The sequence below is a fragment of the Notolepis coatsorum genome (assembly GCF_963971535.1).
Source record: "Notolepis coatsorum genome assembly, chromosome: 17".
Classification (NCBI taxonomy): Eukaryota; Metazoa; Chordata; class Actinopteri; order Aulopiformes; family Paralepididae; genus Notolepis; species Notolepis coatsorum.
The window spans coordinates 98,492,968-98,509,585 of NC_140181.1; the positions used below are offsets into that span (position 1 = coordinate 98,492,968).

Consider the following 16,618-nt stretch of genomic DNA (forward strand, 5'->3'; position numbering starts at 1 on the left):
TGTTAGTTGAAGAAAGTTGATACGTGTTTACATTTTTTCTTGCTTTTTTCTTCTCTCATATATTTCAAAAGAAAAAAGCTAAGTCATAATGTCTACCTCGGAGGGTCGCGCTCGCAACGCCACTCTTCACCAACGGTTCTCCATTGCCGCCTCTGGCGTGCGTCTTGGAGCGGGGTTGAGGCCTCTCTCGTGGTCGGCAGCCACGCCCGGTAGGCGTCCGATGGGTAGTTTGCCTCTCCAAGGAGCTGGTTCACCAGTGCCGTCTCCTGTGCAATGGCCTGGTTCCGGCTCTGGTTCCTCTGCTTCCGGGGAGTCGTCCGCTGTTGGGCGGCTGGCGCCTTTGGCTGCGGGGGATTTGAGACGCAAACTTTTTGCGTCAGCTTGCTCCCGTTGCAAGATGGTGGCTTGCAGACGCGAACGGCCTGGTTTTGGTGAGTTGCTGGAGCCGGATGAGGATGCGTCTGTCTCTACATGGCCGATGGAAACAGAGGACTACATGATAGAGGCGGACGGGTTCTTGTTTGAAGGCCCGGTGGAGACATGTCTCCCGCCCGTCCAGGTAACACTGGAGGGGGGTGAGATGTCTCCTTGGGGTTCCTCGTCCGCAGATGTTGGGTTAGAACCTCCGACTCGGCGGCGGGATGCCCTGCTATCAGCCACATCAGAATGTGGCTCCTTAACCAGTAGTCTGCTGCATGTGAGGGACGCGGGCTTGGAGGGGGAAAGTATGCAGGGGGAACTGCATGCTTTATTCCCCGAGCTCATGACGGCGGCGGCAGTCGCAAACGGCGTGCCGCTGCCGCAGCCACTGCCTGTTCCTGTCCCTGACGATCTCATAGGTCATCTATGGCAATGTCGCCCGGTGAGAGGGGTGGATGTTGTCTACCCATTTTTCCCTTCAATGGCGGCCTACGTCCGTCAGGGAGAGGTGGTCTCCCACATCATGGGCCTTACTCCCGCCTACGTGCAAGTCACACGGGTGGTGGGTTTGGTAGACGGCATGAAGGAGGGCGTGCCATGGCTTGATAGGCCGATGGCGGCGCTCCTTTGTCCTGAGGTGGTGTGGGAGCCGTTACGGAAGCCGGTTCCCCAAGGGAAATCAGCGAGGCGGTTGGCGTTTTGGAGTGACCAGTCATTTATCTCCGGGACACAATCTCTAGCTGCCACTTCCAACATCGCGCAGCTGGCGAGATTCATGTCCGGGATATTGACGGGGGGCACGGAGCTGACTGATTTACAACATGATCAGCTCGCCCAGTCGGCAGGAGCCATCCTGCATCTGATTCAGCCGCAGGCTATAGCCGCTGGGAAAGTGCGCGCCCTGGCCACTCTGATCCAGCGCCACCTTTGGCTGGAGCAGGCACGTGTGCCAAAGAAGAAGAGGACTCCACTTCTGACGGCACCCCTCTCCGAGGCTGGACTATTCGGGTCGGCACTGCAGCTGATGACCTCAACCTGCAGGGAGATGCAGGAGGAGCGCTCCGTGCTCCAGCCTCATTTCCCCCCGCCCGATGTTGCCGGTGGAGTCAGACGGCCGCCGCGTCGTCGAGATTCCTCCGCCGTGGCCGCCGCTGCTACCACCACCACTGCTGGACCTTCGGCGAAGAAGGCCAGGAGGAGAGAGGGCGCCTCCGCCACTGCAGCCGGCCCATCTACGCCCGGAGGTGAGGGTAGGGATCGTCGAGACCAGCCGCCGATCGTTTACCGTCCCTCCGGGGCTCCACGGGGTGGAAAGCCCAGAGCGGCTCGTGGCAGGCGTCGCTAAGTTCATTGACTTTTTCCCTCTGTGGTCCCCCCCTGTTCCCTTCCCCACTATGATTTTGTTGAAAAATAAAGAGTCCCTCCCAAGGAGGGACTGTATTTTTTGTTAACAAACTGTGTGTTTATTCACCAAACATATGATGGGGATGCAACGTGTGAATCTTTCGCTAGTATGGGTTTGATAGGAGGGCTAGACGTTACTTTCATGTTAGAGCTTAAGCAAGGCCTGCAGCCTACACTCGGTTGAAAAAGGGTTTTTCTGCCTCGACCTGAATCTTCACATAAAGGTAGAGGTTAGTTGTGTGCTCTGTTGCTTAAACAGTGATATTGAGCTGCAACACTATTGTGTTGGTTTGCAGTAATGCTCGTATGAAAACGTATCACGGCTCAGCCGCTCTCTCTCTCTATCAGATTTTCTGTGTCTTACAACATAGATATGGGTGTCGGGTTCACACATACACAACTTGGCCTTGCTATAAACCCTGTTCACAGATGTATCTTTGGCTAGCGTGCATTGAATTAGCTTGCGCTATTCATTGGCATTGCTACTGAAGGTATCATATGGCTGTTGTTGTTGTCATATGCAAGGGTTGGGCTTGCGAGGGGGTACCGGATAAACCCCTCCTTCCCTCTTCTGATTGGTCAGGGGGTTTCTGGGACTCTCTTTTCATTCGGTCAGGGTCAAGCTGTTAGGCAGCTTGGCACGGGGGGGGGGTTTCCCAGACTCCGCACCTATCACAGGCGATTGAGTCTTGGGTTTCCCACCGTCATAGCAAACGTCACTAGGCACGTTTCTATTGGACGAAGGCTTCCGTGAGTTTAGACCCGTATGTAGGATCTGTTGTTGTCAAGTTGTCGGGGCAGAGCGTAGGAACTTACTGTTCTACTACGCTCGATATACGTGTAACTTGAGTCGGTTGGTCACATGACTCAATGTTACCATGACTTTTCAATCTATGGCTCACGTGGGAAGTCTTTCTGAGGAGTTCCGTCTCTCCTCTGTGGTGAGGGTGGCGGGATGTAAAAATGTAAAAAAAATTTACCCTCGGCTGCGTCACGTGGGATTCATGTCAGTCTGTGTTTCTTTCTTTTTTAATAAAAAAGAGTGGAGAATATGAAGCACGACAACCTTCTTGTCGTTCTCCCAGGCGCCTTGAAGGATCAATGTGGGGTCTGGTTAGACTGTCCATTGATATGTTTTGGGTCCCGATGCATACATAGTGCTGGCTCGGGGTGTTTCTGTTAAGAATCATGCGGGAGGCTAGTACGCCTTGGTTGCTTGTTATTAAAACAGCGTTTTTATAGGGCAACTGGGATGGGGGATTTTTTCCTCTTCCGAGAGCCTGTTACTGGGTCTCGACGGATTCTCGTTCATATCTGGGGGATGTTAACGGAATAGATCAGAACATAGGTAGAGGGGTCTCACGCCCTTGGGGTAGGCCACTGAGTGCTGTATAAATAGGACCGTCTGGGTGGCGCCCTCTTTTCATGTTTTAGATCAACACGCATACCTGCCCCCTCTCCTGGAGTGGGCATATCGGCGTGGTTAGGGCACAGGACTGGTTCTGGTCGCGCTGGTCCAGGTCAGTTAACCCGTTGTCCGCCGGGGATGCAGATCTGCTGTTCTGGTACCCTGAGGGACTTGTGCTTTTTTCGGGGGGAAAAATGCCGGGTCGGCCCGGGTGTCACAGGGTTAGGCGTTATGGAGACCCTTTGTTGGGTACACGTTGTACCTGGCACTATTATAAGGGGCTGGTTCTCCTTTCTTTCGCTCCTCTCTCACGCATGGCGAAGAGGGGGCTGTTGGGGTGGTCTTCTGGACCTCCTCTGGTAACCCTGTGTGCTTCCCGAGCCGCCGGGCCCGGTCCGAAGTAATGTTTCGTTGAAACCGTAGGCCTGGGATAACCCCTTTTTTCTTGAGGGGTTATAGGAACAACCACCGTATGTGGTACCAAGAGGGTGGTTGATTCCCTGTTGTGTTGGAGCAGAGTCAACTCCCGGGTTACCCGGTTGAGTGTGCCCCTGCACGTTCATGACGTCTGCCAATCGTGTCAGTCTTCTTTTGTCATGGTGCGCAACAACGCCAGCATACGCCCCTTCCACCGGGGGGGCTGTTTTCAGTTGACCCCTTTGGCGCCTGTCTCGTCCGCAGTGCTCCAGGCTCGGGTCTACAGCCTGCTGCCTGGTTTCCCCGGTGCGCTGCCTGCTTCCGTTGGTTAACCTTTTGAATGCTTTACGGCCATGCTGACTGCCTGTGTTGCAGGGTCAGTGTGCCAGGCGGTGTACTATTGGGGGGAAAGGGCCCGCTCTTTGAGGGGCCCTGTCCGAATACGCTGGCGATGTGAGGGGCGGTGTCACTAAGTGACCGCCTGGTGGGGTCTTGATGCCTGGCGTCATTGACCTCTCCGGGCCCCCCTTTTTCCAGGGGATCCAGTCCCTTCAGTGGGTCTGGGTCTTCCTTCGCGCTCCGCCGCTACGGCCTTGCCACGGGGTTGAGTTTGCTCTTGACCCCGTGATTTTGGGGGCAGTAATGAGGGTTGTTCCTTCCGTTCGTTCCCTGGTGGCATGCGGGTTGTGCGTGTGCGTAGTCGTGCGGTCAAGCCACGATCTGCTCACCCTGTGCGTTGAGTTGCTTGAGTTCCTCTTCGCACGGTCGGATCCGTCTCCCTCCCGTCCTCCAATAGGGAGGGTATCCCTCCATTAGGGAGGGTCGGGGGGCTCGGTCCTTCCCGGTCTGATGGTTGTGGGGGGCCTCAGCGGGGTACATTTGTCGAGCTTCTGGCTTCCGCTCAGCTCCTCTTGTGCAGACTGACGCTGAGCGGAGGCCAGAATGAAATAGAACGTAAGGTTATGTATATAACCAAGTTCTATGAATTCTGGTGACGCTCAGCGTCAGGACGGCGCTGTGGCCCTTGCCGCCTTGTGGTGAAAGTTTGGGAAGGAGGCGAGTAGGTGACCACACACCTGCTTATGAAGGTAAGCGGATAGGGGTGTGGCCAGACGAATGTTGGTATGTAAAGGTACATTGTGGAATTTTTTATTCAGTGCACGTGCACGAAGTGAAGTCAGTGCAGACTGACGCTGAGCGTCACCAGAATTCATAGAACTTGGTTATATACATAACCTTACGTTAACCTTTCACTACCACACTACAGACGGTTAACCTTTCACTACCACACTACAGACAGTTAACCTTTCACTACCACACTACAGACAGTTAACCTTTCACTACCACACTACAGACAGTTAACCTTTCACTACCACACTACAGAAGGTTAACCTTTCACTACCACACTACAGACAGTTAACCTTTCACTACCACACTACAGAAGGTTAATCTTTCACTACCAAACTACAGAAGGTTAACCGTCTGTAGTGTGGTAGTGAAAGGGTTACCCTTCTGTAGTGTGGTTGTGAAAGGGTTAACCCTTTGTCATGTGGCAGTGAAAGGGTTAACCTTCTGTATTGTCGCAGTGAAAGGGTTAACTCTTTGGTAGTGTGGTAGTGAAAGGGTTAATTAAAGTACCCACACACATCCAAACAGTATAGAAATAAAATGACAACGTAGTATAAGTGGATCATAGCTAATATGAGACTGTGGTAGAAACTCAAGTTCAAGTTTCAAGTTGCTTTTATTTGTCACGTATAAAGTACAGTGAAATGCTTGAGCCCCTGAGAATGTGCTTTTTTTACAGTAAAAAAAAAGGAAGTAAAAGAGGAATAAGTCCCAACACTATACAAAATATACAATATACAAACTAAAGTACAACCTAAGTACAATGAAGTAAAAATGAAGACAATGAGGTACAAAAACTTTAAAAAGTCAAGATGCAAAATGCTAAATTACATTTTTTACATTTTACATTTAGTCATTTAGCTGACGCTTTTATCCAAAGCGACTTACAAGTTCTGTACGACAAGCCATCAGGAAGGGCACAACTCTATCAGCTGAGCAACAATGTTCATCAAAGTGTTGAGTGCTACAGTGTAGGTTAGTTTATTAGGACAAGTGCATGACAGTACGGTTAGTTAGGGTTAGATTTTTTTTTTTATTGTTTTTTAAAAAAAATTCAGATAATGGTTGAAGAAGTGCATCTTTAGTCGACGGCGAATGAGGTATGGATGTAGCCAGGGGTGTAATGTACTTGAGTAATTGTACTTTGTTACAATATAAGAACTGTTTTTGGGGATTTGTACTTTACTTGAGTATTATTAGGTTTGTATACTCAATTGCATTTCATAGAAAAAAAACATACTTTTTACTCCTTACATTTAAAATGCAGACCTACAAAGTACAAAGTACAAATCTCGCAGGTCCAACTATTTATATTTTTTATCCACTTTTTCTCCTCTTTTTAAATTTTTTCTCTCATCCCAATTTCGCTGTGCCAATTCTTCCCTCCCCTGTCTTGAACGTTGCTCGCATATGCCCCCCACTGGTTGGTTGTAGCGACGATAGAAGCCTTGCATCACGTGTCCCCTCCGATACACGAGGAGGCATCCTGTCACATCGTTTCACCTGCCAGCGCGGACTCTCATTGGCGAGGGGTAACGTGTGGGAGGCTCACACTACCCCCGCCATTTCCTGTCTCTGCTGTGCAGGTGTCCCCCAACCGACCTGTAGGAGTCGCTGTCCACAATGTCCAGATTACCACCCATCGACTTCCACCCGCTAACTCTGCCAATTGAGTTAGTATGACGACCGGCCCAAGCAGGAGGCAACGCCGACAGCCGGATTCGAACCCGGTGTCTCTTGCGTTGGTGACGAGCGCAATGTCCGCTGCGCCACCCAGCCACCCTCAACTATTTTAATTCGTATATTTGTTTCTCTGGCCGAACTAACGCTAACGTTATTAATCCTGCAGCCGCACTTTATTTAAAAAGTCAATCAAATCCCCATCAATGGAAAATTTACTTTATACAATATGAGTCCTTGTGCAAGACTAGAAAGCGGGGATCAATCTTTACTTTTTAGTACTTAAGTACATTTAAAAGTAGAAACGTTGAGTTTTACTCAAGTGTGTTTCAGCCAGATACTCTGACTTTTACCTGAGTAAGATTTTGAGACTGTACCCATATTTTCACTTAAGTATAATTTCTGGGTACTTTTTACACCCCTGTATGTAGTGCAAATCTCTTTACCTCTTAACTCTTTAATTGCCAGACCCGAGATATCTCCGGTTTTGGTCGTTTTTTCTTTTATTCGCTATTTTTATTCATTACTCATCCATTGACCTTGGTGTTGCCATAGGAAGAGATTTTGAGATCGCCAAAGTGCAACACCGGCCGCATCCTGCCAGATGGCAGTGTCGCCCACCCTTTGAAACCTTATATCTAACTCTGTGTTACACTAAAATATCACCGGGTGCTATATTTACACGGAGCTGAGTAAGACGCTTCATCCGAGCACTTCCAAACGCATCTGGCACTCTCTATCCATAAGTTGTGCCAAATTATGTCCGGGACCAGACGGACACCACACCAATACTGGAAATCGCGATCAGACAATTGGAACATTCTTTTTGGAATACCACCGAACACAGGTAAGGACTATCTGACATCAATTTCAGCTTGATCCAACAATGTTTTGATACCGATCCAGCTGATCAGTGTTTTTAGTGTTCAATACGAATGCTGTTACTGGCAATCAAAGCATCAGAAATGACCCCCCCCCCCTTTCATGCATTCATGATGAAACACAATACCTATTATATACATTTGATTTGGAAATAGTAGCGTGTCCAGGCAAGAAACACCAACGCTTATAGTACGATACAATAGAGAGCATCTTGACTGGCAACATCACCTCCTGGTTTGGGAATAGCACTGCACAAGACCGAAGCAGACTACAAAGAGTGACACGTTCAGCCGAACGCACAATTGGAGGGGGGCTCCCCACCCTCCAGAACATTTACAACAAGCGTTGCAAGGGCAAGGCTAAGAGAATCATTAAAGACTCCAGTCACCCGAACAACTGCCTCTTTGAACCGCTGCGGTCAGGCAAGCGATACCGGAGTCTCAAGGCGAGCACAGAAAGACTCAGAAGAAGCTTCTATCCCCAGGCCATCAGGCTGCTAAACGAACAATGAACACTACACAACAACAACCACCAAACGCACATAGCACACACATCCACACGCACACACTCACTTTAAACAAACACACTGTAGCACCCACTCCACACACTTTATAGCACACACCCACTTTAAACAAACACACTGTAGCACCCACTCCCCACACTTTATATTTATTGATGAAGGATTGCACTACAACTCGTACACCTTACTGTAAATTGTACCTAAATTGTACCTCATCCCATTTCTGCTTTGCACTATATAGTACTGTACATTAGTACACTGCATAGTATTGTATATTATATGGTAACTCAGAACATTGTACATATGTCTATACCGAACACTGTGACCTCATTTTCTTCTTCTAAATTACATGCTATACTATGTTATTTGATACTATCTTGTCTAGCACAGTCTCTGGAGCGTAACAGTAAGAAGCATTTTGTATGAAAGTATTCTGTACTTCTGTATGACAACTATTAAAGAAACTTGAAAACTTGATTCACGTTGCACCCTATTACTCGCTTCCCATGAATGATCCCGTATCACTCTGAAATTATACTTATATTCACCAAGGGATAACGAGTGAACGTATGCATAAATATATAAACATGATGTAGTGTTAAAGTGTTTAAAGTCTCTAAAGTGAGTGTTAAGGTGAGTGTTTGTTTGTTTGTGTTCCCCCCTGCCCCACTAATCGATACCGTTCTACCTTGACTACCTTTCCCACCCCTATCCTACCTTCCTGTCTCACCCCCCTCCTTCTAGTCACCCTCCCCCGCCCCCTCCTTTGTCTTCCACCCCCCCCCCCCCCCCCCCCCCCCCCTGTCTCATCTTCCTATCCTCCTATCTTTAAATCACCCCCTCCCACCTGGTTGTGTATAAATATCGATGTGAATCTGGGTCGTCCCGTTGGGTCTTCCTAAGCCAATCTCCTGTATTAACCTAATAATTAACCTAAATTAACCAACTATTGACCAGCTAATGATTCCCTCCGACAGACCTAACAACATGCCTGTCTACTGCATCCTGGAACAACTGTGGCAGTGCAGCGTGTTGCTATTTTCCTCAGCGACCCAGTACCACGAGGAAACCCTCAGTTTGAACCGTCTCTCTGATAAAGAGATATAAATAGTGTCCTTGTCCTTCCTCGTCCTGCACACTGCTCCGCCGTCCTGTGGGAGATGAGAGGCGCATCGTAGGCTTCAGGTGTCCCAGAAAAGAGAGCAAAGTCGCCACAGGGACCACGGCATCGCTGTCGTCGTGGAGCTCTGACCCCGAATCCTCACAGCGTGACGTGGCGCTCACGCTGCCTTTGTGAATGTCATGGACGCACACGCTCGTACGGTCAAACGAGTACAGCGCGGATACAAGGTCTCTCCTCCTCTCTCTCTCTCTCTCTCTCTCTCTCTCTCTCTCTCTCTCTCTCTCCTCTCTCTCTCCTCTCTCTCTCTCTCTCTCTCTCTCTCTCTCTCTCTCTGTCTCTCTGTCTGTCTCTCTCTCTCCCTTTCTGTCTCTATCTCTCTCTCTCTGTCTGTCTCTCTCTCTCTCTGTCTCTCTCTCCCTCTCCCTTTCTGTCTCTCTCTGTCTCTCTCTGTCTCTGTCTCTCTCTGTCTCTCTCTGTCCTCTCTCTGTCTCTCTCTCCTCTCTCTCTCTCTCTCTGTCTCTCTGTCTCTCTCTCACACACACACACACACACACACACACACACACCACACACACACACACACACACACACACACACACACACACACACACACACACACACACACACACACACACACACACACACACACACACACACACACACACACACACACACACAGTCTTGATAGTGCCCTTGGAACGCCACATGATGTGCAACCTAAGCAACCGACATGTCTCTCTCTCTCTCTCTCTCTCTCTCTCTCTCTCTCTCTCTCTCTCTCTCCTCTCTCTCTCTCTCTCTCTCTCTCTCTCCTCTCTCTCTCTCTGTCTCTCTGTCTGTCTCTCTCTCTCTCCCTTTCTGTCTCTATCTCTCTCTCTCTGTCTGTCTCTCTCTCTTTCTCTGTCTCTCTCTCTCCCTCTCCCTTTCTGTCTCTCTCTGTCTCTCTCTGTCTCTCTCTGTCTCTCTCTCTCTCTCTCTCTCTCTCTCTCTCTCTCTCTCTCTCTCTCTCTCTCTCTCTCTCTCTCTCTCTCTCTCTCTGTCTCTCTGTCTCTCTCTCACACACACACACACACACGCACGCACGCACGCACACACACACACACACACACACGCACGACACACACACACACACACACACACACACACACACACACACACACACAGTCTTGATAGTGCCCTTGGAACGCCACATGACGTGCAACCTAAGCAACCGACATGTCTCTCTCTCTCTCTCTCTCTCTCTCTCTCTCTCTCTCTCTCTCTCTCTCTCTCTCTCTCTCTGTCTCTCTGTCTGTCTCTCTCTCTCCCTTTCTGTCTCTATCTCTCTCTCTCTGTCTGTCTCTCTCTCTCTCTCTCTCTCTCTCTCTCTGTCTCTCTCTCCCTCTCCCTTTCTGTCTCTCTCTGTCTCTCTCTGTCTCTGTTTCTCTCTGTCTCTCTCTGTCTCTCTCTCTCTCTCTCTCTCTCTCTCTCTCTCTCTCTCTCTCTGTCTCTCTGTCTCTCTCTCACACACACACACACACGCACGCACGCACGCACGCACGCACGCACGCACGCACACGCACACACGCACGCACGCACACACACACACACACACACACACACACACACACACACACACACACACACACACACACACACACACACACACACACACGTCTTGATAGTGCCCTTGGAACGCCACATGACGTGCAACCTAAGCAACCGACACATTTGCAAAAACAAACGGCAAATCAATCCTAGTCGTTCCCATCAATGTGGAAGAGGTTACACAGCTCTAGATGCCCTTTAATGATGTGATTAAACCACCAATTACGTTCGCAAGGCCCTTCCGCTGTCCACAAAATAATAGTGGCTCCTGGAACGCCTCCAGCTTCTGAGACTATTTATATCTATTTCTTTGACGGCCGGTCGATACTTTACCACTGAGGATAGAACAGCACAGATTGGTTGACGCTGTATTGAGCTCTAATTGAAACCTAATCCATTCAGTTCACATGACTAATACCGCTCTCTCTCTCTCTCTCCTCTCAGCGATCTCTTCATCAGCGCCACCTCCCTGCTCCCGAGGCATGTACAACACAAGCACATAAAATGGTAAATGGTAAATAGTGGTACATTTATACAGCTTTTATCCAAAACGCTTTACAATTTTGTTCCTCACATTCACCCATTCACACACCAATGGCGGAGGTGACCATGCAAGGTGCCAACCTGCACATCGGGAACAATTAGGGGTTATTACGTCTTGCTCAAGGACACATCGAAACACGCTGCCCGGGAGGAGCGGGAATCGAACCGGGAACGTTGCGTCGTCATTATTCACATCATATTTAGACCGCAGTGTCTCGTTATTATCGGTCCACTCTCCTTTGTTGTCGAGAGCGATTTATTTGAAAACACTTGCAGGAACTGAACAAACACAGTGCACTGCGACTGCACCGATGTTATTTGTATTAAGAACGCGCAGAGGGAGAGATCAATAATGGCTCCGCTCCGCGACACTCGTCGAAGGAACGCTTCCTTTCAAAGCACTGAAAGGCACTCCACCGCTCTGTGTGGAATGAATTCCAATCATTGTGTGTGTGTGTGTGTGTGTGTGTGTGTGTGTGTGTGTGTGTGTGTGTGTGTGTGTGTGTGTGTGTGTGTGTGCTTGCGTGTGTGTGTGTGGTCATGCACATATCTATATGTGTCCGTGTGTTTTGGTGTATGTACAGTATGTATATGTATACGTGTTTGTGTGTGTGTGTATGTGTGTGTGTTTGTCTATATACAGTATGTGTGTATACGTGTGTGTGTGTATCTGTGTGTGTATGTGTGTATGTGTGTATGTATGTGTGTGTGTGTTTGTGTGTATGTGTGTATCTGTGTGTGTATGTGTGTGTGTGTGTGTATGTATCTGCAGCACTGAACACCCCCACCTCAAAAAACCACCTCCGACAGCTCCTTGCTGAAAACCTCAATAAGATCCCGGAGGAATCAGCTGACTGGCCAGCTCTGCGCCAGGCTATCCACAGCGCAGCCTCTGAGGCACTTGGCCAGACGAGGAAACGACACCAGGACTGGTTTGATTGTAACTCAGCCAAGATACAGTCCCTGCTAAAAACCAAGCATGAAGCCCACAAAGCCCTCCTGTCCTGCCCTGGTTCTCCCACCCTGAAAGCTGCCTTTGCTGCAGCAAGAACAGCAACCCAGCGAGCCCTCCGGACTATGGAGGATGCCTGGTGGATACAGAAGGCGAAGGAAATCCAAAGCCTGGCAGACTGCCACAACATCCAGGGCTTTTACGATGCCATCAAAGCACTGCATGGCCCCAGGAAGCGGGCGACTGCTCCAGTTCGATCAGTCGACGGTTCTAAACTCTTTAAGGACCGACATGAGATTCTCACCCGCTGGGCAAACCACTTTGAGTCTTTACTCAATCACACCAACCCCACTGACCCACATATCCTGGATAATCTCCCAGACATGCCACCAGTCATGCACCTGGACACCCCACCACACTTCTCTGAGACCAGTCAAGCCATTGCGGGTCTAAAGAACAATAAAAGCCCTGGACCCGATGGCATCCCAGCAGAGGTTTTCAAACACGGAGGGTACCTCCTCACGCGCCGTCTGCACCTCCTGATCTGCAACATCTGGGAACATGAGACCCTCCCACAGGACTGGAAGGATGCAAACATTGTGGTCATCTACAAGCAGAAAGGGGACAGAGCAGTCTGCGGAAACAGCCGAGGAATCTCTCTCCTCTCCATCGCAGGGAAAGTGCTGGCGAAGATCATGCTGAACAGGCTGGTGGAAAACATCTCTGAAGCTGCGCTTCCGGAAACTCAATGTGGCTTTCGGAAGACCAGATCCACCACCGACATGGTTTTTGTCCTGAGGCAGCTGCTAGAGAAGAGCAGAGAGCATCGCAAGGATCTTTACATAGCCTTCATAGACCTAAGCAAAGCCTTCGACACCATCAGCCGTGAGCTGCTCTGGAAACACCTCAACAAACTTGGGGTACCACCCAAGTTTCTCTCCATCCTTCAGCAGCTGCATGACGGGATGCAAGCCAGAGTCCAGACGGGTGAACTCCAGTCAGAATCCTTTAAGGTTAATGTTGGGGTGAAGCAGGGCTGTGTCTTGGCTCCGGTGCTCTTTAATCTCCTCCTCTCTGCCGTCACCTGCCTCTTCCGCCGAGCCATGGGACATGAAGACGGTGTCCATGTGGAATACCGCCTTGATGGTAGCCTCTTCAACATCCGCCGGCTCCAGGCACACACAAAGACAAAATCCTGCCAAGTATGTGAGCTACAGTACGCTGATGACTGTGCCATCTTAGCTCACAGTCCAGAGTCTATGCAGCATGCTCTCGACACCATATCCAGCCTGTACCAATCCTTCGGTCTCCAGGTCAACATACAAAAAACCGAAGTCATGTCCCAACTCACTTCCCGAACCTCTACACCTCCCAGTTTTCACATAAACGGTGTTCCACTCAAAACAGTGGATCATTTCACCTACCTCGGCTCCACTCTGTCCTCATGCTGCTCCCTTGACGCGGAGATACACACACGTATCAATAAAGCGGCATCATCCTTTGGACGCCTACGCAGCAGGGTTTTTGAAAACCGAAACCTGAAGATCAGCACCAAGGTTGCCGTTTACAACGCAGTATGTCTCTCCACTCTGCTCTATGGAGCAGAATCCTGGACCCCATACCGCCGGCACATCACCAACCTGGACGCTTTCCACATCCGTTGCCTCCAAAGGATCCTCGGCCTGACCTGGGAAGATCGAGTCCCCCACACAGACATCCTCAACAACACCAACTCAATCTGTATGGCCGCAGCTGTGGCCAAAAAACATCTTCGTTGGATAGGGCACACCATACGTATGCCTGACCACCGCCTGCCCCGCCAAGTCCTCTATGGCCAACTGAGAGGAGCAAAGCGGGCTGCTGGAGGCCAAAAGAGACGCTTTAAGGACTACACCAGGGACCTCCTAAAGTGTGCAAACATCACGCAGCTTGAAACTCTGGCACTCGACAGATCAGCCTGGCAAGTCACTTGTGCCACTGCAGTTTCCCAAATACACCAAACGAACCAAGACCGAAGATCTGAGAGGCGCACGCAACGACACCAGCGGGCGGCTGGCATCCCCCAGGTATCTGGCTTCCCTTGCGCCATCTGTGGACGGGTGTGCGGCTCAAGGATCGGACTCAACGCCCACGAGAAGTGGCACCAGCGGCAGCGTCGCTAACCCCCCCCCCCCACCCCCCCCTCTCCCCATCCCTGGAGCAAGCGTCATCATCGAACACGATGGACAGCTAAGAGAGATGTGTGTGTGTGTGTTTGTGTGTATGTGTGTGTGTTTTTGTATCTGTGAGTGTGTGTGTGTGTGTGTTTGTGTATATATGTGTGTGAGTGTATGTGTGTGTGTGTTTGTGTATATATGTGTGTGTATATGTGTGTGTGTGTGTGTGTGTGTTTGTGTATATATGTGTGTGTGAGTGCATGTGTAGGCACAATCCATACAAGGCTGACGTTCAGTTGTACATTATTCAACACAATGCCTTCTGTGGAGCAGGTAGAACGGTAAATGGCCTTGATGCTGATGGCAACGCAGCACAACGCTTTATGTATTTTTCATTATACGGCAACATAATGACAAACAATCTGCTTCATCGATGTGACGTAAAATAAACAGGCTTTTGTGACTGACTACTACAAACTTCCTGCTAAAAAAAAAGTTTGTATCCAAGGATCTGTCATACATGTCGTATTTTTTCTTGCCTTTTTGAAGTCACTGGTAAATGACGTACAACACAGAATGTCAACAGATACATACAAAACCAAGCATTTCACTGTAATGTACATGTACTTTATACGTGACAAATAAAACAAAACTTGAAACTTGAACTTGATACATTGGTTAAAAAATACAAACAATTATTTCCATTTAGACCAGCGTCTATGCATGCGCTGTGTGGTGGAATTTCTCCTGTTACTTTTAGTAAAGAAAGGATTTTCCACAAAGGTCAAGAGTACAGTCAAGTCAAGAGTATGTTTATAAAGGTTTATTTCGGTACCGATGATAATCTGAATGTTCACACAGAGCAGACAGCAATATTCTCAATGAAGTATGTTCATTATTGATATAATTTATATTAAAACAGGTGTGGAAATTCACTAACATTGGCACTAGCATTGGCTTAGTGTGGACTTAGTGTGTGAAAAGTGTGGATTTAATTTATGGCAAACATCTTTGGTGGTAATCCAGGGTAGGTTCCTTATTAACCCAGGCTAGGTTCCTTATTACGGAAGCCCTAAGAGGCCGTACATTCATACATTTTATTTACTCCGTTTTCCCGTGATAACGAGTTAATTTAATTTGTTTTCCCGTGATAACGAGTTAATTTAATTTGTTTTCTCGTGATAACGGGATAATTTTCTCGTTATCACGAGAAAACAAAGTCCGTTTTCTCGTGATAACTACTTATTATGTCGTTATCTCGACATAACGAAGTCCGTTTTCTCGTGATAACAAATACATTTATCTCGTTATCTCGAGAAAACAAAGTCCGTTTTCTCGTGATAACGGATACACTTATTTCAGGGGGGTACATTTGTGACATACAAGATATGCAAATATACAGTACTGTTAAACAGAGATCCTAACAGAAAATATACATACAATGGATGGGGAGGAAACTGTACATTTGGAGGGGGTGGGAGGGGTTTGGACATACGGGGGCCAGTTATATTTCGTATTGCATCGCGTCCCGCTCTGAGCCTTACGAGATACTCCTATCTCCTGTGATACCTAATGTATCTCCCACGAACAAAAACACATGCACCCCACCTGTATGGGGCCCCGCCCCTTATGGTGGCCCGCCCATATAACCATGACCCTGGTCATGAAACACCCTTCCTCTATTTTCGTCCCAGCGTATTGGATGCGTGCACCATACGAGCTAGCGGAATGAAAAGATTAAGGAAGATTAATAATGTTGGAAGCTTACCGGAGGTTGCTGGCCCCTGGCATCTTCGACGCATGTTTTCGGCGACACGACGGGCCTGTGATGTTCCTCGTTTGATGACTGCACATCGAGGTTCAGCTGTACAAGGCTGGCTGTCGGGCCAGCTTGTACTCAGGTAGGCCCTGTGTCTTCAGGCATGGGTATTAGTGTTAGTAATGCTGGTTTGTGTTGTTAACACAACCTTGTTGTGTGTTGGCGCCAGGGGCAAGATGGTTTGGTGAACGTTCTCTGCAGGGAACGGTTTCCAAGCTGTCTTGGGCGTGCTGCTAAAACATCTAAAGCTATGCTAACATGCTATCGCTACTGCCGCATGCTATCACTACTGCTAATTGCTATGCTGTTTTAATGTCTCCGCCGTGAGATGTTGTCACTCTCCCGCCTCTTGCCCGGTTCATCAATGAAGGTCAGTCGGTAGCTGTTGTGGGGTTTTGAGTTCTATTTACCTTTTTCGGGTAAATGGGTTGACAACGGGGTAGGTCGTGGCTAGGTTCTAGCCAGGTATTACCTTGTGTTCCGGCGGGGTTTGTTGAACGGTGTTCCCATCTGGGTTGGCGTCGGGTAGTGGGGCTATGGGTCCAGCCGACATGGTAAACATGTTGCGTGTCTGTGCAC

General features: G+C 49.0%; 1 protein-coding gene across 1 annotated transcript in view; it reads right to left on the minus strand.

The window, feature by feature from the left end:
* LOC311244323 (protein kinase C and casein kinase substrate in neurons protein 1-like) overlaps positions 1 to 16,618 on the minus strand; it is a 94,390-nt gene that overhangs the window by 48,512 nt on the left and 29,260 nt on the right. The window lies entirely within an intron of this gene.